The following is a 7,206-nucleotide window of genomic DNA, read 5'->3' on the forward strand; positions in this document are numbered from 1 at the left end:
TGGCAGAGGAGCTCAGAATGAGCAAAAGACAGGAGACTTATAGAGCTGTCCCATTGCCCAGTGAATTATTTCATATGTTCCAGTCATGATACATTCTCCCCAGCAATTCCCCTCTACTATTAAGCCTGCAGTCCTAAGAAATCACGTTGAAATCAACAGCAATTACTTCCAGGCAAATAAGAGATCAAATGAGGTTAATAACATAGTTCACACATACAATGCAATAATCTTCAAATATTTCATATGATTTCATCACCTTGAAATGTCATAGTTCCACAAAAGGTCAATGTGTATCACCAAATAAGGTGGTTGTAGGTACCAAATGTTTATCTAAATAAGAGTCTTGCGGCAGCTTAAAGATTAATGAAAAGTGATTTTGGCATTAGATTTCATGAGTCAAGCCCCACTTCATCAGATGCCTGGAGAGTACCATCATTTTGCAGATACATTTATAGTCAGTGTTACAATTGAGGGTGAGGGGAGTTGTAGCAGAGAAAGACCTGTTGTAAATCATTCAAGTGTGATCCAAGATACTAGAACAAATGTGGTTGTTACATAGAGGATGAGGAGAGGTCAGAGGTCCCAGTTTCTCATGGAATACACATCAAGCAAGATCTAGTTAAAAAAAAGTAATAAATTAAGTCGGAGTAGGAAAGGATAAACTGGCCAAGAGGATAAATATTCATTCAAATATATTTGAATGAAAGTGTAAAGTGAAATGTGTTGTATACAATTAAAAATCTTTTTTTTTTTGTACAGAGACCATACATGTCTCTTTTTAAAAATTGCATTTGTATATAACAATTTTGGGTGTGGAATGGTATAATATAGTCCAATCTTGTCAGATCTCGGAAGCAAAGCTGAGGCGTTACTTGGAAGGGAGACCTCTAAGGAAGACTCTGCAGAGGAAGGCAATGACAAACCACCTCTGCTTAATCACTTGCCTCGAAAACCCCTCCAGGGGTTGCTATAAATCGGCTAGGACTTGACAGCACTTTACACACAGACATATAACAATTTCACCCTGTACTTTCATTGACTTGATTAGAATGTCTGTTTGTCCTGCTTGCCCATGCCCACTCACAGGATCTCTCAGCTACAAAGCCCCCCCCCCCCACACACACACACCGTTTGTAGTATCTTTGGTTATGAATGTGTCTTCAAAATGATTATACACTCCAGTATCATTAAACTTTATGTTGAAAAAACGTTTAGTTACAGGTAGTTTTTAAGGTGCCATCTAAGATGTCTGTTTATTTTTATGGCAGCATACTAATGCAACTATGGTGTTTTATGCATGGTCGCTTTAACCTCCTTTATTCCCCGTTTCAGCAGGGATCAACGCAGTTTCAACGCAAAACGAACCCGGCTTTTCCCATTCCTCTTCTGGCACGAATTAAACCGTTCATCCTGACTCATTCCGGAGTCACAGAGCGTACATACTCCGTTCTCGGATTGAGCTTCCCCTCGCCATCATGCCCCACCCTTTTCCAACCCCTTCTTCAAAGCAGCATGCAGGGGAAAACAGAATATTGGCTTCTCTCACAGCCAATCACAAAGCAGTGTGTAAAGGCAGGGATTCAAGTGCTTCCTGCTACCTCGGAGGTATTTCTGCTATTTCTGAGCAAAAGAAAGGCTTTTTAAAAAGGAGGCTTGGATTTCTCTCTCCCCTTCTTTCAGATTGCTCCATTTTTTGTTTTTTGTTCTAAAAATGCTTTTTTATGCGGCAGTTGGGTTTGAGGGGAACGAAATCTTCTCTGTGAGGTAAGCCAATTACAGAGCAGCATTTAAAGGGGTGGGACTTGATTTGAGCTTGGGAGACTGCTTTTCTGTATTCATGGTTCAATTAAAACACAGTTTTGTCCCTGATCATTCAAGCTAATGCATACAGTTTCCCCCAACCCAGGTTACTTTAATGTGCGATAAACCCAGGTCCAAGCAGGGAGATCCAGCCCATGCATAAAAGACCTTAGTCTTTGGAAAAGTTAATATGGGCTCCTTTCTTTGACAGGCATTGTGCTTCTGGATAAAAAAAGAAATTCTGCCCAAGTTTGCCAATTTACACAGCCAAGCTGTCATGTGATAGTTGGAATTCTTTAATAGAAACATGATGATGTGCACTGGCTTTAATGAGATGGCAGTGAAGGTTGCTAAGAAGGATTACTATGCAGCCTCCATTGTGTCTGCAAGCTCTCACCTGGCACAATTATTTAGGGTAATTCAGTCACTTACATCCCTGTCAGGGGACTCTCAAAATGTTATTAAATTGGACATTAGCTGTGAGACATTTTGCAAGCTTTTTTGTCCCTCTGCTGCGATCTTCCTGCCACTTGTGATACAGTAAGTGAGCCGATCACTCGCCGGAGGCAGCTGGATCAGGGTGGGTCAGTGCTGCTTGTGTTCCTCGATCTCACAGCAGCGTTGGACATGGTTGACCAAGAGTTATTAACCAGCCACTTCACTGGCATTGGAGTACGTGTGACAGCCCTTCAGTGGCTGTCATAATTTCTCCAGGGCCAGGGACAGATGGTGATAGTTGGGGAGAGGCTTTCCACATGTCATCCATTGGTGTGTGGAGTCCGGCAAGGGGTGCTCCTCTCCCCAATGCTCTTTAACATCTACATGTGCCCACTCACCAAGCTGGTCCGGAGTTTTGGCTAGGGTTGTGCAAAAAAAAAAAAAAATTCAGTAAATTTGGGGTTTAGGTTTTTTTAGCCTGATTCTTTTCAATAAACCCGAAATAAGCCAAATACCCATACCGGTAAATATGGATATTCTGCTTATTTTCAAGTTTCCCAAAAAATATGGGCCCATTACAGTCAATGGGGATTTTTTTCAAAGCTCCTGGGAGGTATTTTTGGAGGTCAAGTCCCCAAATTTGCAGCGAGGCTGCAAGGGACTCTCCTTCAACAGTCACCAAAGGTTGGTGAACTTTGGGACAGGAGGTCCGATTTTATGGGCCCAGAAATGTGTCACCCCCATCCCCCAGATATTTGCGAGCCGAATAGTCTTCTGTTGGGTGATGTAACTGAAAAGCTGGTCAGACCACGTTGGCTCCGATTACATGATCCCCATCTCAAAAGGCCCCTAACAAAACCAGTCAAAAAAAGAAAGAAAAAGGGGAGAAAGCACAGAGCCATGCCTCTGAGCAAAGGCAAGTAGCTGAACCCAAAAAGCAGAATATCTAATAAGCTTTTCCAGATCACCTACTCGGCTTCGGTTTTATCCCCAGGTTTTGGAGTTCGGTAAACCCAAATCATGAAATTTACCAAAACAGCTAATTTCGGATTTATTTTTGGTTCGGGTTTATTTATAAGCACAACCCTAGTGTCAGCTTATGATTATGTTTGCTACATCCTTGGTTTACTTGATTTTGATTGTTTTCTTTGTGTGGTTTCAAATATTTTTTGAAAATGTTGCACACCATCTTGAAGCCTTGGTGAAAGGCAGGATTTAAAAGTTTCAATAAACCCAATTTGATAAGCAAATCTTGTAATACATCTGGGTTACAGCTCTTCTCTAGAGATTTGGGAAGGACTGACACATCCAAAGCTACATCCAATGCAGCCCACTTGGCTTCTGCAACTTGAGCCCGATCAGTTCCCAATGAACGTCAAAATCTCAATATACCTCCCATCATCATCTTGATAGATGTCTAACCCTTGATAAGCCCCTATACCACTGCCATCATGTGTTTGTGTAGAATGATTAATTCTACCACTTTATAAAAGTGAAAGCTTTTTGGACATTACTTTGTAGGAACAATAGAAAAGCATCTTATATTGGACACACTATGCATAAACCACATCTTTTCGAGTAATGTTATAAAATATTCAAAATATTAAGTATGAAAAATGCTTCCAATTGAATTTCTCAGAATCATAAAATTCCTACAAGTGCTATAGATTTATGAGAAAATGGTTAGCAGACAGGGCTTTTTTAGTGGTGGAGCCTCGCCTATGGAATGCCTTTCCTCTTGAAGTTCATTTGGTGTCTACCGTATTCTTTTCAAGCTGCAGACCAAAATCTTTCTTTTTATCTAAGACTTTTAACTAAAGGGTTGGATTTGTGAGATTATTTTTACAGTCTGCTTCTAGTCTGAGGACTGTTGTATGAGGATACCTTTATGTTTTATTTTTTATGCTCTGGCTGGGTTTTCATTGGCTGTTTTTAATAGTTTCTTAATTGTCAATGATTTCTGGGCTGTTTTGTGATTTAACCATGTTTTACTTTGTCAGCTGACTGAGAAAGGGTAGGCTCTGGAAAGGTGGCTTCCTAAATATTTATTTACTTTTACCATTAGCAACGTTGTAATAAAATCCATATTATTCTCCTCCAGCCCGAGACTTTCAAGAAAGTGTCAACTTCATGTGCTGTCTATTTGTAAAGTGAGAGTAGCTAGTATAATAGCTTTCTTTGCTATGGCACTCATTTCATGGAACAATTTCCCCAGAGACACCTAATGTTTACAAACGTCATTAAGATTATGTGAAACTTTCCCTATTATCTCCATGGGTATTTCTGTCTTAGCAGTTGGATTTGGCTTAGTAAACTGGTTTTTTTTTAATTGGAAAATAGCTTTTTGTTCTTACATTAATTTTGGAATTTAGATCCCAGACTTTTCCCCAACCATCCCCTAAAACTCTTGTGAGATCTTGGACCTTGTCCTGTCCCCTGATTCCTTCCCACTTACCAAGATCCCCTAAAAACATGATGGCTTTGGGTGCCTGTTATCTATACTAGGCACTCTGGAAAGGCTACCACTTTTCTTTATGTTGTAGTAGCATTCAGGTCATGAGGTAGAGGCCTCTTAGACAGTTCTCCTTACTGCCCTATGAAACTGGTAGTCACAAAGTGAAGGGGGGCATCAGACAGGCATGCAAGCAGGCAAGGAGAAATAAGTTCTTCTCTGATTCAGATTATCTGAACCAGAGGAAGACTCCTGGGGTCATAAGAACATAAGAAAGGCCCTGCTGGATCAGACCAAGGCCCATCAAGTCCAGCAGTAGAGCACTGCAAGTCACTGAAGTAATTATTTAAATATTTACAACCTGCTTTTTCTGCAGTGGCATCCAAGTAGCTTACAACACTTTTATCTCCTCCATTTGATCCTCACAACAACAACCTTGTGAGGTAGGCTAGGATGAGAACAAGGAACTGGCCCAAGGTCATCCAGCAAAGTCAAAGCATCACAACTAGGTAGGGTTGCCAGTTTCCTGTTGAGACCTGGACTTCTCTAGGAATAACAAGCATTCTCCAGACTTCAGAGATCAATTCCCCTGGAGAAAAAAAGCAGCTTTGGAGGGTATACTCTATTGCATCACATCCTGGCTGAGCTTCCTCCCCAAACCCCACCTCCAAATATCTAGGAATTTCCCAAGGCAGAGTTGGCCACCCTACAACTAAAGCCAGAGACATAACAATGTCCTGTCCTGCTTCTATGCCTTTTGGAAAATTACAGCATCATGCTAAACAGATAGATCCTTCTAAGCTCCTTAACTTCAGTGGATTTAGAAGAGTGCAGGTCTACTTAGGATTGCACAGTTACATGTGTAGGAATCAGCAGATTAAGCTTTTCCTGGCATGAAACAAAATGTTTTCACATGCTATTGCGGCAGAGATAATGATTATTAATAAAACCAGTTCATGAGGTAGTAACCCCGGTCACAGTTGTTGTTGTTTTTAAAGAAAAATTAATAGATAACACTACACCACAAGCAAATAGCTCATAGAAAAAAATCACAATACAATTTTTTAAACTACAGAAAACTATTTCTCAGCGCTGCTAAGAGGCATTCTGTAGCCAGCGTAGCATTTTTCAGCACCTCAGATTGTTAGTTGTTAACATGGTGATATATGGCAAAACAATGAGATGATCCGTTTCTCTTCAAAAGCGAGCATTTGTTAACTGCAGACATAGTCCAGGATTCCCCAGAATGCCAAAAACAATTCTATTGACTTTTATACTACAATGTTAACGTAACATTTCAGTTGCACTCAAGCTAGGAAGAACTGGTGCATTTGCAACATGTTCTAGAAGACTGCCAAAGATGAACCCTTTAGTTGTTATGCTCTCTGGTGAAGTACCTAGTAATTGAGTCACATTTAAATCGTTCAGTCCTGCCTTTAAAATATCGCAGATCCTGGAAGCAGGAAATAATGGCTTGTTTCTTTTCTCGGCCATCTTGCCCATGGCTGCATTGTTCACAGAGCATACACAGATCAGATCCTGGTTCCACACTCCAGTGCCATTGCACCCAAGACATCTTGGTACTGACGTAGCCATTTTGTTCTGGCCTTGTTATTTCTGTGATTCTGAGGGGAAAGAGTCAGGTAGTCCAGGAAGGAACATTTTCCCAGGGGCTATTTCAGAAACATACCTTATTAACTTGGTTTGCTTGATACCATCAGTTTTCTTGGACTGGTAATCAGGTTAGAGTTGAAATTATGTCTATGCTAGTGAGCCCTATGATACCCAGCAATGAAGAATGGTCAACTACCCTTAAGACAAGGGCCATGGCTCAGCAACAGAGTACAAGCTTGACGTGCAGAAGGTCCTAAGCTAAATCCTTGGCAACTCCATTTAAAGTAGTGGTTCCCAAACTTTTTCAGGCTACTACCATCTTGGTTCCATATACTCATTCCCAGTGCCCCCTACCCTACCCTTTAAAAAGCATTATTCAGAATAGCGGTTTGCACTAAGGAAGATGATAATAAAATTCATACCATGAATTGCACATTTATTCAAAATCCAATTAAAACCTTTCAGTTTAATTTAGTCAACAAAATTAATTAACTTGATCCAGTGATACCAGCTTTTCAATGTCTGGTAGTCATTAAGCAAAAATCTTAGATACCACATTTAGTAACTACATCATTGTTTAGTAAGTTCTTAGTGCGATCGATGGGCTTGATGAAGCGCCCTCAGTTTCCTAATGTCTGGTTTAAGGTCACTTAACAGGAGTCTTAAATTACATTTAATAATCTGGAGTTGATTTCTTTGCTTGGAGAAAAGTTTGATGACAAACCACGTTCTATCAGATATGATGCTGGAATGCAACAAGGAGCTTCTTAACCGCTTTCACTGTGCAGGATAGTAATCAGAAATTTCCTTCTGTAACCAAACTCTTGGTACGATTTCTAAATCTTTGGCTTCAGCTCAATGTCATTTTGTAGCTCAATTAGTTCTTCCTCCACTACCCCAAC

Source organism: Euleptes europaea, chromosome 12 (assembly GCF_029931775.1).
Source record: "Euleptes europaea isolate rEulEur1 chromosome 12, rEulEur1.hap1, whole genome shotgun sequence".
NCBI classification, from domain to species: Eukaryota; Metazoa; Chordata; class Lepidosauria; order Squamata; family Sphaerodactylidae; genus Euleptes; species Euleptes europaea.